The sequence below is a fragment of the Acomys minous genome (genome assembly GCF_964271855.1).
Source record: "Acomys minous genome assembly, chromosome: 16".
Taxonomy (NCBI): domain Eukaryota; kingdom Metazoa; phylum Chordata; class Mammalia; order Rodentia; family Muridae; genus Acomys; species Acomys minous.
Window position 1 is genome coordinate 54,548,940 of NC_140498.1, and position 17,528 is coordinate 54,566,467.

General features: G+C 47.2%; 1 protein-coding gene across 1 annotated transcript in view; it reads right to left on the minus strand.

The window, feature by feature from the left end:
- The window catches only part of PDS5B (PDS5 cohesin associated factor B), a 143,086-nt gene extending 134,247 nt beyond the window's left edge, over positions 1-8,839 (minus strand). The window contains exon 1 of the mRNA XM_084762487.1: positions 8,684-8,839. The gene's annotated coding sequence lies outside the window, so the exon portion shown is untranslated. The remainder of the gene's footprint in view (positions 1-8,683) is intronic.
- Positions 8,840-17,528: the final 8,689 nt, after the last annotated feature.

The window sequence follows — 17,528 nt, forward strand, 5'->3', positions numbered from 1 at the left end:
TAAAAGCTGGGAACAATCGATAAGCTAGTGAAACTATGGCATAAAAATGAAACTGTAGTGGCCCACAGAGGGGAGGAAGTGCTTTATATACAAATAAGGGAAGATGTCCAGGGTATATTTTACAATGTAAAAAATAAAGGCAGAGAGGTTAACAGGGCCCAGCACTAATGTAAAGACAGGGGAAGACCGAGGTGGGACACAGGTGTACGCAGCTGTTCTGCTACAAGATCATTAGCAGAGGACTGGAGAGATGGCCTAGTAGTTAAGAGCACTTGCTACTCTTCCAGAGGACCTAAGTTTGCTTTCCAGCCATGTTAGACGGCTTACAATCCAGTGGGGACCTAACACCTCTGGCCTCCACAGGTACTTGCTCTCATGTACACACACTACATAGACACACACACCTACATGTAATTAAAAATAACAAATAATTCTTTTTTAAAAAATAAATCATTGGGCCAGATGGTGGTGGTGCATGCCTTTAATCCCAGCACTCAGCAAACAGAGGTAGGTGGATCACTGTGAGTTTGAGGCCAGCCTGGTCTGCAAAGTGAGTCCAGGTCAGCCAAGACTACAAAGAGAAACTCTGTCTCAAAAAAAGGAAAAAAAGAAAGAATCATTAACATATACAAATTATATAAGTATCTGGAAATGAGGCAGACAAAAAGTATAGGCTGCCTTTTTATATATGCATATGGTTTCCTAAAAATCTTAACAAAATAACAAAACTTGGTAACTTATGTGATGCACGCAATGGAAGAAATGGAGGGATGGGATGACGCTGCATTCTGAGTGTAAAAGCAGTCATCCCGTACAACAGCAGTTGGGGGAATGTGCTACTAACCTGAAGCAAAGATTAGGAAAAGGTTAGAGAGGAAGGGAACTGAGTTTGAACACGTTATGCCAGAGACAGCATATCCAGAAAAAGTACACTAGACAAAGGAAATTCAGAAGAAGCCACAGGATGCAATTAATGGCAGGTGGGGGAGGGGGCAGACAAGGGGAAGATATACCTAAGAACCTAATTTATGGGCCGGGTGTTGCGGCGCATGTCTTTAATCCCAGCACTTGGGAGGCAGAGGCAGACGTATTGCTTGAGTTCAAGGTCATCCTGGTCTACAAAGTGAGTCCAGGACAGCCAAGGCTACACAGAGAAACCCTGTCTCAAAAAACCAAAACAAAACAAAAAAATACCTAATTTATTTAGGAATTACTTATCCTATAAAGTCAATTAACCTGGAGTAAAACCGAGCCTCAAGAGAATAAACTAAAAAGGCAAATTACACAATCACAAGTTGATACCCTCTCTCTTAAAAACATCAACCGCTCACCCCTTATTTCAAACACTCACTTTCCCAGGTTCATTACAAACAGCCACCTGTGTGTGGGTGAAGCGTCCCGAGGCAACCATCTGACAGCAACTCAAGGGGGAAATTAAGGCCACTGTCTTCAAGTGTCCATCACTGGGGCCAAAGGCCCAGCTCCACAGCAGCACCTGACTGACGCCTGGCCCAATGTCCCTCTCTGACAATGGTCTTTCATGACTCATACCCAGAATAACATGTTCATCTTTGGTCAGATTCCTAGTTGGTTATGCCTTCCTGGAGCTGAATATGCCTTCCATATTTTGCCTTGTTTTGTGATTTTTCTTAACAGTCTTTTTTGTCCTACATATATAAAAATTTATATACATAAATAAAACAGAAACATCTTTCATCTTTCTATCTCCAGCCAGAACTGAGAGCAATTTTCTCACATAAAGCATGCAAACATCTCGCTGGAGGTTAAGCGTACTGACTGTTCCTCCGGAGGTCCTGAGTTCAATTACCAGCAACCACATGGTGGCTCACAACCATCTACACTGTAATCTGATGCCCTCTTCTGGACTGCAGGTGTACGTGCAGTCAGAGCACTGTATACTTAATAATAAATAAATATTTTTTTAAAACATGCAGACATCCATTCAACTATTACTCCACTTTGTCTTCTATAAAGTGATGTAGTTAGACATTTTAATCAACAACAGTCTCCCTGCAAATAGGTTTGGCTATTTGTGTGTTTGATGCAGTTCATAGTAGATTCACACTCCCAACCTCTCACCTCAGCATACAACACCACCAAGTGCTGGCATTTATAGACATGCACCCCACAAAAAGTTACAAGAATGTCTTACTGTGTCCTTACATGTATGTCCCCAATCTAAACTAAATATTGCCCTATATTATCCCCAAAACTAATGACATAAGGAGTGATGGAAAGTAATGCCTAATAGCTTTGGAGCTTCTCTGTTAACAGGAGACAAAATGTTCCAATAAGCAAATTTATATGGCACGTTGACTTATACCTCAGTAGAGCTGTTTTTTAGAATGAGTTATCTGTTCCTATACTTAATTACAGATTTTATTTTTCAAAACTAGGTGATGTACACACAGCCAGTTAGTAGCAGACATAGGGCTGAGAGTCTAGCAGTCCTAATGGTGAGTTAAACGGCTAACAGTCAAGCTCTTGGTCCCAGCCTTAGACAGGACCCCAAGCCTTGAGCAATTGTCAAATGCTTAAATATGCTGTGGGTGTTAAGTCTCCTTTGTTTTCAAAACAGTGTTTCCCTGTGTGCCCCTGGCAGTCCTGAAACTCAGAGCTCTGCCTGCCTCTTGCCTCCTGAGTGCTGGGACTAACGGTGCGCCCACCACACACAGCGGGATGCTCAGTCTTAAATGCTAGCACACCTGATCTAATGACGAAACATCATCAAGCTGGGGAAGGAGAAAGGTGCTGAAAACAAAGAAGGAGAAAACACCCAAAGCCACAGTATAAATCTACGAAGCTCCACTGCTGCTTGATTGCTCTGCTTTGCCTACACCAGGTAAGCCAAGAGGGAATACAAGCGACTTGGCCAATTCTGCCTAGATAGTGCCTCAACTTTGGCACAATTAGCATTTTTTAAGGTGAGGTAACTTTCTGTGGTAGAGGGATGCTCCATGTAAGTATGGAATGTTTCACAGTCTCCATGTCTGGCTTCTACCTACTAGTGCCAAACCCATCCTATTCCCTATTTGTAGTAACTAAATTCAGACACTGCAAAATATCTTCAGAGTAGGAGGAACTAGAGGTCCAAAATGATGCCTTTGAAAACCAATAACCTAGACTAGGGGTTAACATAACAAAAGAGACAGCATTTGATGATAATATGTATATATTTTAAAAATAGAGGCAAAGTCAGGTGTGGTGGTACACGCCTGTAATCCCAGCACTCAGGGAGGGACAGGCAGGCAGATGTCTCTGAGTTTGAGGCCAGCCTGGTTTACACAGTGAGTCCAGGACAGCCAAGGCTACACAGAGAAACCCTGTTTCGAAAAACCAAGAAACAAATAAAAACAAAATACAATTAACACAAGGTAAAAACCCACTCTGAAAACTTGCAAGTTCTCCGACCTACAGCACATGCATGTGGCACACATGCGCCTTCACACACCTGCACTCACAGGGAGGGATGGAGGGAGAGGGGGAGGGGGAGGGATGGAGGGAGAGGGGGAGGGATGGAGGGAGAGGGGGAGGGATGGAGGAAGAGGGGGAGGGATGGAGGAAGAGGGGGAGGGATGGAGGGAGAGGGGGAGGGGGAGGGATGGAGGAAGAGGGGGAGGGATGGAGGGAGAGGGGGAGGGGGAGGGATGGAGGGAGAGGGGGAGGGGGAGGGATGGAGGGAGAGGGGGAGGGATGGAGGGATGGAGGGAGAGGGGGAGGGGGAGGGATGGAGGGAGAGGGGGAGGGATGGAGGGATGGAGGGAGAGGGGGAGGGATGGAGGGAGAGGGGGAGGGATGGCAAAACACCATATAGAAACTGAAACAGAGGCCACAGCTCTTACAGACGTACCAATAGCCCAAGTTTTCTACGTGCTTTGGCATACGAGGCCACTGACAGAGTACGTGCAGAGAGGTCCCAGTAAGGAGCAGGAAATAGCACTAACGGATGCTAAGAAAACAAGTGTTCCCTTTACTGGTTTGAAGGAAACTCAGTTTCTCTCTTAAGAGAGCTAAGCCCTCAGATCTGGAGAAACAAGGTCCAGATTGTCACCCCGTGCCAGGGCAGAGTAATGAATGAAGTATAACAACATTTAAAGGTGGGAAGGGAACACACAGAGTTGCCCCTCACAACAGCTGTCTAGTCTGGCTCCCAGATCCCCCACTCTCCCTACTGGCTCTGCCCCTAGGCTGTCATCGCCCTCAGCTTGAATCTAGCTGTCCAAAGTCTTTCCTTTAAGAGCATCAATGCCCCCGGGGTGCCACTAGCTCCAAATCATACACCTCTTCAAAAGCCCAGCCTTCCCCTCCCCCAGATACCTTAGCTCCTAGGGGGGTGGGGGGAGGAGGGCTGAGCAAGAAATTAAAAGGACTACAAAGGACTGCAGTGACTTCCCAAGAATGAGTGAGCATACAAACCAAACAGACTCAAAGACAGGTGCGCCGCTTAAATCGGCAAACACAGAAGGCTTAATAAACTCCAATGACATCCCTTGCTGACTAATATTACTCAACTTTGGCATGCATCTTCAATAAAATACTCTTCACTTTTTAATTGTTGCTATCTATGTGGAAGTATAAAAAGAACTCTTTAACATGATGAGGGAAAGTTTCTTTCCTTCTTTTCTTCCTTTCTTATTTTGGTTTTTTGAGATAGGGTTTCTGTGTGGCCCTGGCTATCCTGGAAGTCAACTCTGTAGACCAGGGCCTCGACCTCAGAGCTCTGCCTCCCAGGAGTGCTGGGACTAAAGGCATGTGCCACCACCATCTGTCACAAATTTCTTTCTTTAAAAAAAGAAAAAAAAAGTTTAATACTGCTCCTGGGAATATTTTTAAGTAAATATTCTAGCATTTGTTAGCAGTGGGTTTACTTTTCAAAAAGAACTGTAATGTTTATTTTCAGTTCTCTGTACCACTGGGGTTTTTTTTGTTTGTTTGTTTTTGTTTTACATGTACACCTTTTTAGCTTAAAGTATGCATGTCTTTTTTATTTCATTTATTTATTGTGTGTCTGCACACTTGCATGTGAAGCTCAGAGGACAACTTACCAGGCTTGCTCTTCCTACATGGGGCCCAGAGATGGCTCTCAGGTGGTCAAGCTTGGCTCCAAGTGCCTTTACCCACTGAGCTGTTTCAGCAGCCCCAAGCTGCACTCCCCATCAGTCTTGTTTCTGAGGCTAACTGACACTGTCCGAGAGCATCTCAGTAAGAGACATACTTCAGAATATGGGCTTTTCGTTTAAAACCTCAACCACCTTTGCAACAAAATAAGATGGGAAAACTAAACACTCTATACTACTGCCTACAACCTTGCTTTCCTTTCAGGGCCCGGACCACTGTCTCCAAGCCAGCGGGTCTGTAGCATCCCGTAGCCACTACCTGCTACAGTACCAAATCTCAGCCTGTTTCACTCTCCCACAGAACAGCAACTCGCCGCACCAGTGAGGGGGAAAAAACCTGCCCTTGTCACTAGCAGCAAGGGCGCTGCTCTGCCCAGCTCTCATCACTTCAGCCTAGGTCTCCAACCACTGCTCCCTATAGGGCAGCCAGCACTGTGCCTGCTACAGCATCCCTAGAACGGGATGTACACCAAGGTGGCATTTATACATTTTCAATGAATCAGTTCACAGCATCCTCTTCAAAAACAGGTGCGGCAGAGCACAAGAGTACTTTTAGACCTAAGAGAGGTCTCAAAATATCTTCCTGCTTTGCTTGGTGTGTCCTCCACACTCCTGACTTTTCCAGTTTTATGGAATTCAACCAACACGGCTGCTTACTATTCATGTCTAATCATTAAAGTGCAATAACTATTACAGATATTTTTAAATATCTCAGATTGATGGCCTTAAAGCACTAACTTTTTATGCACTGAGCTTTATCACCTTAATGTTCTCATGGCACATAACAATCCGTGCCAGTGAAAACAGTAACTCTCAGTGCTGCAAGCTTATTAATGTTGAACTAATTAGTGAGAAAGGATTATAAAGTATTTTTCAAGTAGAGAGGAAAATGGTGAAAATCAGGCGGTTCATGAAAGAATAAGAAAAGACTAACTCTCCAAGGTGTCAGAACTGTAAACCACTTGGTAGCCTTCAAGTAAACTTAGAAAATATCAGAGAGCTAGGCACTGTGGCGCACGCCTATAATCCCAGCACTTGGGGAGGCAGAGGCAGGCAGATCTCTGTGAGTTCGAGGCCAGCCTGGTCTACCATGCAAGTCCAGGACAGCCAAGGCTAACACAGTGGAAACAGCAGAGCATGCTGGCTCACACCTGTTATCTGAACACTCAGGAAACTAAGGCTGAAGGACTGCTGAATCCAAGGCCAGCCTGGGCTACAGAGTGAGACAGCGCCTCCAAAAACCAATGGCTAACATTCTCGGGGACATGACTCATTTTATTTTTAAACTAAATTATATCTTAAATCTTTAACAATGACAAGCAGGAATACACAAAGCAAATAATGTACTGGCAGTGACAAATGACTTGTGTAGCAAACTGAGTTTAAAAGTAAAATAATTTACTCATATATATAGTAACAAAACAAACTCAATACTCATTTTTCAAAATCACTTTGGCACCAGGCGTGGTAGCACACGCCTTTAATCCCAGCACTCGGGAGGCAGAGGCAGGCGGATATCTGAGAGTTCGAGGCTAGCCTGGTCTACAAAACTGGTCTAGGATAGCCAAGGCTACATAGAGAAACCCTGTCTAGAAAAACCAAGAAACAAAAAACTGTGATCATCAAACAGCTGTCTGGAGCTCTGCTACAAACAACCATCTTATGATAAGAGTCACCAACATCACAATCCATTCTAACTGGGGAGAAAGGGAGAGCAGGCCAAAGCCAGGGGTGCAAGGCAGCTGGAAGCATCAACACAAGCTGCAGTAAAAGCAGAGTAAATGACAAATCTTCATTAGCACTTCAACCAAAAAAAATAAAAAAATTAAAAAATTAAAAAAGCAAAAGGCTAGCATTACCTTCTCATCAAAGGCACTTCAAATAGAACCCAGCAAAGAGGAAAACATCTGTGCCATAAGGAAAAACAATTACTACTTTAGTAGTAAACTTTAAAAGACATCATATATATATAGAGAGAGAGAGAGAGACATATATATATGTATATATTTGTAAGTTTTTATCATATACAAATGAGTTCAAAGAAATAACGTTTTGATTCAAGATGTCTTTTATGAGCTGGGTGTGGTAGTGTAATCCCAGCACACCAGGCCAGGAGGATTGCCAATTCCAGGCTAGTCTGGGCTACCACGGAGAGATACTGCCCATCCCCCAAAAGTGTTTTATATTTAAGTTTGGGGTATAAATTTATCTTAGTGCACTATGTAACTTTTCACCTCTAAGTGCGCCGCTGGAAAACCAGTTAAGTTTTATGCTGCCACTATGAGATGGAAGTTTAACCGTTCCCCAGTGGTGTGCCATACCAGAGAAATACTCCTTTTACCGTCCCCCAAACACTAACATCTGACATGCCTACTGCATAGCTAAGAGAGATGGCCTGTGGAAGCCGCGTTTGTGCTGTCTGGCTTGACTTCAGCAAGAGTTAACACAGAAAACACCCTCTCCTGGAACTCTTATGTGCATGTGCTGAGAACAATGCTTATATTGCCATTCACGATTTCAGTCATTATGACATAGCTCCAGCCCATCTCCTCCGTCTAAACACACATGACTTTTTACAGGTTATTAGGGAGATAGACAGGATTCCCCAACTCTCTCAGGACCCAAGGCCAACCTTCGCTACATCCAAAGCCTCCTCAACACAACCGCTCCACCGAGCGATTACTGCCACCCATCAGTTCCTAACACAAGCATTGCAGAGCAGCGTCCTTTGAAATCAAAAAGGGGGTTGGGAGGGGGAGGACTTTTAACTCTTGGTGGGGTTCCTGGGGATGGAGCGGGTGGGTCACGCTGCTCTTTCAAACCCCTCTGGAGCTCACACCGGAATAGCATGCAGCTCTGAAGAGCAGGTGCTGAATTTCGGGGTTCAGAGTCAGCCCTGCAAACACCTGTCGGCTGCATACTACGTGCCCGCTACTGCGAGCTAACCTCGGTCTTCAACGTCCAGAGCAAAATCCGAAACAAAACAAAAAAAAAAAGGCAGAGAGACCGACGGCTACCGCCGCCGCCGCCGCCAGGGCTTCCCCCGGACCGCAAACTTTTCAAGTGTCAGTGGAATAACGGTGCAGAGGCGGGCGAGCCCGCACCGCACGCCGTCCGCACCGCCGTGGGGCTGCACCCGCCGTCGCCCCACGACTCCCCCCGGGGCCGGCTCGCCGCGGCTTCCCCGACTCCCGAGCCGTGCGGCGAGCGCGCCTCCCCTCGCGCCGGGGCCTCGGGCAGCCGGAAGGGGGAAGCCGCGGGAAGCGCGGGGGGCTTCGCTCCGGGGAGGGAGGGAGGGGAGGGGGAGGGGCGCGGCCGCGGCGCCCGCAGAGGTCACTCCGGGCCGGCGCGATGGGGGGGGGACCCGCGGCCTCCCCGCCCCCGGCCCCACCGCAGCCCCGCGAGGACGCCCGGGCACGCGAGGCGAGGCGGGCGGCGGCTCCACGCGCGCACGCCCCGCTTGGCGAAAAGAGAAAAAAAAATGGAGCGTGGGGCGCTGAGGCGAGGAGGAGGCGCTCCCTTTCCGTTACCCGAGTCGCTCCTACCTCCGGCCGCCCGGCTCCTACACTGCTCGCGCTCCGCCGCTCTCGGGGACCCGCCGCACTCGCCGCCGCCGCCGCCGCCGCATCCAATCGCCTCCTCCCCCCCCCCCTCCCCCTTCCGCAGCCAGTCCAGGCCGTTCCTCCTCCTCTCCGCTTCAAAATGGCGCCAAGAGCTGCTCCGCGGCTGCTCCAATCGAACCGCGGCGGACGGCGCCCGCGGGGCAGGCAGTGCGCCGCGCGGGTCCCCAGCGCCCCCTGCCGGCCGGCCGGACGCATGCCCTGGCGCCTGGGCGGCCGCGCGCGCACGCGCTCCTGAGCCCGCGCTCCGGGCTCCGCCCTCTCCCCCACCCACCCGCGCTCCGGGCTCCGCCCCCTTGCCCCACCCCCGCGCTCCGGGCTCCGCCCCCTTCCCCGCGGCCCGGCGGCGCGCACGCGCAGGCTCCGCCCTGCTCCCCCAGGCCGCCCCGGGCTCCCTAGCAGCAGGGAGATGGGCAGCTGTCAGTGTGGCCTCCCAGGCTTTGGCGGGAAATCTGTAGATTACCGTAGGCCGCTGATTTTGGGGCTCTTTTTTCTTTCCTTTTTGAGACAGGGTCTCACTTCGCGGCGCTGGTTGGCCTGGAACTCACTGTGTACACCAAGGCTAGCCTGGAACTCACTACTTAGACCATGTCGCCCAGGGATTAGGAGATCAGCCAGCCTCTCCCTCTCTGGAACTAAGCGTGTGCCCCACACCTGGCTTTATGGCTTTCTGGTTTTGCGGGGGTCCGGGGAGGGTTTGGTGTTTTGGTTTGGTTTTTGGTTTTTCAAGACAAGGTTTCTCTGTGTAGCCTTGACTGTCCTGGACTCGCATTGTAGACCAGGCTGGCCTCGAACTCACAGGGATGCACCTGCCTCTGCCTTCCGAGTGCTGAGATTAAAGGTGTGCTTGTTTTTAGTTTTTTAATTTCGGGGGGTGGGGGGAATGTGCACGACTTGAGAATAGGATCTTTCTATGCAATACTATTAGCCTGGAAATCACTCCGTAACCCTGGCTGGCCTTAATCCTCTTGCCACTGCCTGGGATGAAACGTATGTGCCAATGCTCATGGCTTTTTTTCTTTGTCTTGTTTCTTTAGGGTCTCACTATGTAGCTCTGGTACTCAAAGAGATTCCCCAGCCTCTGCCTCCCAAGCTCTAGAAATGAGAGGTGTGTTCTACTTGTGTGATGTTTAAAACCCTGTGCTGCAGATGAATCTTGTGCTGTGTAAATGAAACCAGTATTGGTGTCTACTTGGCTTTGTCTTAACTAGTTGGTTGACCTAGGGATCCAGTATCAGGGGGAGAAGTGACTTGAAAGCCACAGGATGCCATCCAGAAAATGGATTTTCTCCTCATTTGCTGATCTGCCTTCCCGGTGGCGACTGTGGACCAGGCAGGCTGTGATGGGGGTCTCTCTTCATCCCCAGGGCCCTGCCAGAGCTGACCAAAGACTTGGTCGCTTTCTTGCTCTTTGATGTCGGCCATCTCTGCAGTGAGCAGCGTCTCCCTACTGTGAAGCCTTTGGTACTAGGACTGCTTCAGAGTGTTTGTTTCAACAATAAACAAACCAAAGCTGAATTAGTAGATTATAGGAGGAGGCTCTTTTCAAACAAAAGACAAAGCCAGGCGGTGGTGGCAGACGCCTTTAATCCCAGCACTTGGGAGGCAAAGGCAGGTCTGGTCTACAAAGTGAGTCCAGGATAGGCAAGGCTACACAGAGAAACCCTGTCTCGAAAAAAAAAAGAAGAGGAAGAAGGAGGAGGAGGAGAAGAAGGGTGCTGGAGAGATGGCTCAGTGGTTAAGAACACTGTCTCCTCTTCCAAAGGACCCAGGTTCAATTCCCAGCACCCACATGGCAGCTCACAACTGTCTGTAATTCCAGTTCCGAGGGATCTGACACCCTTACCCCACACCAATGCACATAAAATAAAAGTAAATAAATTATTAAAAGAAGAAGAAGAGTCTTAAAACAAAAGACAGGTAACCATGGTAATTATGCTACAAGAGAGCTGTAAATCCTAGCAGGCCAAGCACCTTCAGATCCTCACTTCCTCTTAGCAGGGCCCCTGGGACACCTCTGCTTGCTCACCTGCCAAGATTTTAATAGCTGATACTACATATAGGCTTCTACCCATTTTATGCATCCAGTAAGCCTTTAGAACCATCCTGTACAAAGACAGAACAGGAGATTGACATAGGTTTAAAAAAAAATGGGAGGGGAGGCTCTGGCTCCTTAGGCAGGCGTAGTGACCCACACCTTTAATCCCAGCACTGGGAAGGCAGAGGCAGGTGGGTCTCTGAGTTTGAGGCCAGCCTGGTGTACATAGTGAGTTCCAGGACATGGAGGGCTACACTAGTGAGACCTTGTCTCAAAAGCAAAACAAATAAATAAATAAATAAAAAGCTTCCAGCTCTTGGTTATTTCCCTTCTCTCTCATTTCTGAACCCCTTAAAGATACGAACCAAGTAAGTTTCTTAGGAGCAGCATGGTGAGAGCAAGAATGTTGGGACTCCTCACCGCCAGCGTCCCTGTTATTTGGTATAGTAGTTGCTTAGCACACAGTGAGTACTCAGCAACTACTTCTGTCGGGGGTGCAAATGGTTAAGAATGTTTTCTTGGGACCAAGCCTTTAATACCAGCACTCAGGAGGCAGAGGCAGGCAGATCTCTGAGTTTGAGGCCAGCTTGGTCTACAAAGTGAGTCTAGGACAGCCAGGGCTACACCGAGAAACTCTGTCTCGAAAAAAAACAAAAACAAAAGACTGTTGTTTTGCATATTATGTCGGGAGATTTCTTGAAATTTGTAGAGTTGTCACAGCATTTTCTGGGGTGTTGCCAGTTTTACCATGCATGCGTTAATCAGTTTTCACCGCTGTGCCAAAATACTCAAGAACGAATAGTTTATTGTGGCTCTTGGGTTCAGAGGTGTCCATCTCTGCTTGGCTAGCTCCATTCTCTCTTAGCCTGCCTAATGCGGGCCATCATGATAAAGGTCATCACCGCCTGCCAACCAGAAGGCAGCCAGGGAGACATCTCTGAACAGGTTACACTTCCAGGGCCTGGCCTATTTCCCCTATGACAGTTCCTCTCCTAGTTCCCAATGATGCCATTTTATGAGTCCAGGTCAGAAGACAGTATCAGATCCCCAGGAACTGGGGTTACAGGCAGCTGGGAGCCACCATGCTGCTCATGCCAGGAACTAAACCCCAGTCCTCTACTAGAGCAGGAAGTGATCTTAACCCTGAGTGATCTCTCCAGCCCAAGAAAATATTCTTTATATTTGAGGATTTTATTTATTTATTTATTTATTTATTTATTTATTTTTGCTTTTTCAAGACAGGGTCTCTCTGTGTAGCCTTGGCTGTCCTGGACTCACTTTGTAGACCAGGCTGGCCTCGAACTCACAGCGACCCGCCTGCCTCTGCCTCCCTAGTGCCACCACGCCTGGCTTATTTATTTTTTAAGATTTATTTATGCTGGGTGTGGTGGCGCACGCCTTTAATCCCAGCACTTGGGAGGCAGAGGCAGGTGGATCACTGTGAGTTTGAGGCCAGCCTGGTCTACAAAGTGAGTCCAGGACAGGATGTATTTATTAAGTATACAGTGTTTTGCCTGCATGTACATCTGCACACCAGAAGAGGGCATCAAGTCTTATCATAGAGAGTTGTAAGCCATCATATGGTTGCTGGGAATCGAACTCAGGACCTTTGGAAGAGCAGCCAGTGCTTTTAACCTCTGAGCCAACTTTCCAGCCCCTATATTTGAGGATTTTAAAATAGCCAACTTGAAATTCCTCCGGATAAAATAATTGGATGGGGCAGGTGTGGTGGTGCACACCTGTAATCCCAGCACTCTGGCAGGCAGAGGCAGGCAGATCTCTGTGAGTTTGAGGCCAGCCTGGTCTACAAAGTGAGTCCAGGACAGCCAGGGCTACACAGAGAAATCCTATCCAAAAAAAGGACCGGGGGCGGGGGGGTGGGGGGGTGGGGGGGTGGGGGTGGGAAGAGAATGGAATAAAACTTCAGATAATTAGAAATTGGAACCATCCCAAAACTCAGTTGTATTTTCTAATCCTGGGAGAAGCAATGTTGTAAAAATGCTGATCTTATGTAGACATAGTTATAACTTTCTTTGGTCATGAAAAGCACACGTCCAGTCCCTATCTGCCGTACATTTACTGCCATAGGAAGTTAGTTTTTTGTGCATACAACTACACCTGTTGTCTTATCACCTACAGCTCGGAACTGACAAGTGTCTCCCAGAGCTAATACTGCAGTGTCTGCAAGGCTGTGGTTCCTCCTGGAGGCTGGAGGAGGGGGAGATGCTAGGCAGATGCCTTCCCTGGCCCATAGAGGTTGTTGGCTTTGTTTCTTGGTTCATGTCTCTCCCCTCTGTCTCCCAGGTGGATAATCCAGAATAATTTGGTTTTTCAAGACAGGGTTTCTCTGTGTAGCCCTGGCTATCCTGGACTCACTTTGTAGACTAGGCTGGCCTCGAACTCACTGAGATCCGCCTGCCTCTGCCTCCCGAGCGCTGGGATTAGAGGTATGTGCCACCACACCCAGCCTCGCAAAGTATTCCATCTTTAACCTTAATGTCCCCTTGAGTATTAAAAGGTTCTACACGAACATCTTGGGAGGCATTATTCTGCCAACCACAGCACTTCTATTTTGGCTATTTAGCCATTTTTTTGGTGGGATCCAAAGTTAAGGTTAAAGAGATTAGAAAACTAGAAGGTACGGGGAGAGCAAGTAGTCCTCCGAGGAACCCTAAGTACGCGCTGTTGACACACGGCACTTTGAATGCAGCCTATACACGCTCCAAGTGGTTTCCCAACAGCAGCGAGACACTGACTGTACATCGCAAAGCAGGCTAGGCAGCTCAGTGGCCTACCTCAAGGCGTGCCCCGAAGGCCAGTCCAATGATGCCTGGCGGTCTGCAACAGGACTTCAATTCCCAGGAGACTATGCGAGAATGTCACATTCATTCTCTGCAGTTGGGTGGAGTGGGTTTAAATGGCAGGGGAATGGAGAATAGCAAACATTATCTGGAAACTTCTACAGATGGTGTGTACCTCTTCAGCCGATAATACAAAAATTATAACTGAAGTTAAAGAAATCAAGGATGCAGTATCATCTAAAGAAAAGCAAAAGCCAAAGCTGAGAGCTGCCTGGCTGGTCCAGCTGGCTTCCGTTCCCAGCACCCACGGCCACTCACAATCATCAGTAACTCCAGCTCCAGGGGATCCAACGCCCTCTTCTGGCCTCTGTGAGCACTGCATGCATGTGGTGCACATTACATAGATGCAGGCACAACACGTTGTTGTTGTTTTAATTAGGCTGAAAAGATGGCTCAGTTAATGCCCTCCCAGAAGTTCAGTTCCCAACACCTACATGGTACTTAACAATCATCTGCAACTCCAGTGCCAGGGAATCTGATGCCCTCATCTGGCTACTGCATACTCCTACATAAAATAAAAATAAATAGCCAGGCGTGGTGGCGCAGGCCTTTAATCCCAGCACTTGGGAGGCAGAGGCAGGTGGATCGCTGTGAGTTCGAGGACAGCCTGGTCTAGAAAGTGAGTTCAGGATAGCCAAGGCTACACAGAGAAACCCTGTCTCGAAAAACCAAAAATAAATAAATAAATAAATAGAACTGTAAAGGAGAAAGGGGGAAAAAAAAAGCAAGCCAAAACAAAAAGCCAAAACCAATAGGTTCCCCATGTGTCTAAAGCCATTCCCACTTTTCTGACTTCCATCAATGTTTGGAATATCTGAACTAATTTTCCCAGGTCCACATTTTCATTTCCTGGTTTGATTCTATGATTTTAACTCCAGTGAGAGACGTAGAAATGTCTGGAGAAAGACATTCTGTGGCAGGAAAGGGATGAGAGAAGATAATGAATGAAATTGTGAAATACATTTTATTTTACTTTAAAGATTTGCTTGTTTTCACGTGTGTAAGTATTCACCCTCATGTGTGTCTGTGAGCCACATGTACACCTGGTGCCTGTAGAGGCCAGAAGAGGGTAGCAGATGCCTGGAGCTGGAGTTACAGGCATTGGTGCTCGGAAACAAGCCTGGGTGCTCTGCAGAACCAGACAGTGCTCTCAACCACTCAGCCCAAATCTTTCCAGCCCCCAATAAAGCTGTGACACCACTTATTTCACCTAAACGGAAACAAGAGGGTGTTTACTCTGACCTAACCATGAGTAATCACGGCCCCGAACATAGATTCATGGCAGGTTTTCTTTTGTTGTTGTTGTTGATAATGATTTCTGGTTTAGTTTGGTTTTGGTTTTGAGAACAGGGTCTCATTATGTAGCGTTGGCTGTCTTGGAACTCATTACGTAGACCAGGCTGGGAACTTGTAGAGATTCGCCTGCCTCCACCTCCCAAGTGTTGGGATTAAAGGTGTGTGCACCACACTAGCCAATACCACACTTTGTCGCAGAAATGGTTGCATGCATTATTGTGTGAGTGTGTGTGTCTGTGTGCATGTGCGCATGCGTGCACATGCGCACTGGTATACTCGCGCAAATGTGCATGTGGAGGCAGGTGTTAGATGTCTTCCATGATTGCTCCACACACATTTTCCTGAGACAAGGTCTGTCACTGAACCTGGAGCTCACTGCTTTGGCTAGACTGACTTGGCCAGTCACCCCACAGGATCTGCCAGGCTTGACTCCCCAGGGCCAGCATTACTGGGACAGCTGGCTACATCCAGCTCTTCTGTTGATGCAAGGATGGGCTTTAGGTCACTTGACCTACTTGCCATCTCTCGGCCCAGATTTTTACAGTTACAGAACAAAACAAAACCTTTTTTTTTTTTTTTTGGTGGGAGATCGCAGGAAGGCAGGTCACAGCAAAGCTAGGAGTGCTCCGTTAAATGGCTCAGATACCATCTGATGAAATTCTTAGCTCTTTGGCTCAGGGAAGCTGGTGGTTTTGCTAAATAGCTGTGCTCCCAGGGTTTTAATTTATAATTGAAAGGGTGTTAGGTCTGACATAGGGATGAGCATTAACTACTAGGGGGACTAAGGAGAGCCCAAGGTCACTTTGGTCTAGATGTGCAGCATTCCAAGTTTACATTGCCACAAAGTAATAACCAGTCAATCACCCTTTTAGAATCTCACTTGGTAGCCCTAGCTGGCTTAAAACTTGCTATGTAGACCAGCCTGGCCTTGAATTCATCTGCCTGCTTCTATCTCTTGAGGGGTGTCACCATATCCATCCCCTTTTAGAATCTTTAATATAGCCATAGTTTGTTGTTGCTGCTGTTGTTAAACATTTATCTATGTAGGTATTTTATGTATATGAGTACTCTATCTTCATGTACATCTGCTCACCAGAAGAGGGCATCAGATCACATTATAGATAGCAATCATATGGTTACTGGGAGTTGAACTCAGGTCCTCTGGAAGAGCAACCAGTGCTCTTAACCACTGAGCCATCTCTCCAGGCCCTGTTGTTGTTGTTGTTGTTGTTGTTGTTGTTTTAAACTGGGAACTTCAGTTTACAATATAGATATGGCTATAGGTAGATGAGGTATTAAGACAAGATAGCCATCTGGGTGGTGGTGGCGCACACCTTTAATCCCAGCATTCATGAGGCAGAGGCAGGTGGATCTCTATGAGTTCGAGGCCAGCCTGGCCTACAAAGTAAGTTCCAAGACAGCCAAGGCTACACAGTGAAACCCTGTCTCAGAAAACATACATACATACATACATACATACATACATACATACATACATACATACTACATATAGAAATACAAGACAGCACACAAAGTGAGCATTACCTAAAGTAGATTACGTGAATCTAAATTCTTGTCTCCCCTGCTTACTGAATCTGGGCTCTTGAACAATGTTCAAAGTCCTCCTTTTCTTGGTTTGAAATATAAAGATAAGAATAGTAGTAGCTAATGAATCAAATATATCATACATTTAGGATAGCTTCTGACACACTATACAAAAGCATTCATGAATATACATCACAAACTGGGACTTCTGAACACTGTGCTGCCACAGTTCTAAAAATCTCAGTAATAGAGTGTACACAATAACACATCAAACTTTATATATTGTGAGTGGTAACATGCTGTATTAGAGTTCTCTATAGTCACAGAACTTACATAGATACACACACACACACACACACACACACACACACACACACACACGGTTTATTAGAATAGTTTATGGGCTGTGGTTCAGCTAATCCACCAATGGCTGGCTGTGCACGGAAAGTCCAGGAGTCCAGTAGCTTCTCAGTCCCACAGGGTTGGGTGTCTCAGCTGGTCTGCTATAGATGTTGGAATTCCCAAAGAAGATGGCTCCAGTGCCAGGAAAAATTAGGGCAAGAAGGCATGGAGCAAAAGCGTTGTTCTTCGATGTCTCTGCATAGGCTTCAGGCAAGGCCCACATTAAAGGTGTGTCTCCCTGCCTCAAGATTTGAATCAAAGGCATGTGTCATCTCCTTTTTCTTCTTCTTCTTCTTCTTCTTCTTCTTCTTCTTCTTCTTCTTCTTCTTCTTCTTCTTCTTCAACATTTTTGTTTGTTTGGTTGGTTTTGGTTTTTCAAGACAGGGTTTCTCTGTGTAACCTTGGCTGTCCTGGAACTCTCTTTGTAGACCAGGCTGGCCTTGAACTCACAGAGATCTGTTGGCTCTGTTTATTAACAATTAAACTTTATTATACAACCCAACTAGCACATACAAGAAGGAAAAAAAGGTTAAAGGGACAGAAGAGTAAACCTCCTGGAATCCGTCGGCAGGACGGGTCCTTAGGTGTCTCTGTCCCACGAGCTGGTCCGGTCCCTTCCTCTCTCTCC